Genomic DNA, 639 nt, shown 5'->3' on the forward strand with positions numbered 1-639 from the left:
ATTGAAATCGCATCATATGACCCCTTTAAGTGTGATATTTTAGCTTCAGTGTAAATGGCAGAATATTTCCTGATTTCCTTAATGAAATAAACTCGGAAATTAGCATGTATTATTGTGAGCTGTATTATCAAATACAATATCAATACGGATTACAATATCAGTAGAAAGTAAAGATTGTTGACTTAGCTTTTTCTTTTTTTAATTATTAGGAATTTCAGAGCCTGTAACCCAAGATGCTGGGATAGGCTCCAGGTTCCCGTCCAGCAGTTTGGAGAAGTTGGATTTCAGAATTTGATAGTATTTTGTATGTTGCCCTTTTGCTGCAATTAAAGCATGAAGCTGAGCAGAAATCGTTAATTTATTTAGATCCATGTTTTCAGTAGGATTTTTAGCTAATATTCTGGAAGGCACATATTAAATGTTAATCTTTTATTTTCAGTTCATCGCAGTGCACATAACAGCATTATGTTGCCTGGAGCAAACAAGCACAGTACTAACAACAGACAACACAATCCCATCCTCTGTTCCCACACAGCTCTTCCCCTGCTTTCTCTGCTAACTCAGATGAATTGGAGCAGTCTGTACCATCATTTTGTCCTCCAAATCCACAAACACATTTCAGATGATGACTTAAACACA

Source organism: Sinocyclocheilus grahami, unplaced genomic scaffold (assembly GCF_001515645.1).
Source record: "Sinocyclocheilus grahami isolate Dianchi unplaced genomic scaffold, SAMN03320097.WGS_v1.1 scaffold9628.1, whole genome shotgun sequence".
Lineage (NCBI taxonomy): Eukaryota > Metazoa > Chordata > Actinopteri > Cypriniformes > Cyprinidae > Sinocyclocheilus > Sinocyclocheilus grahami.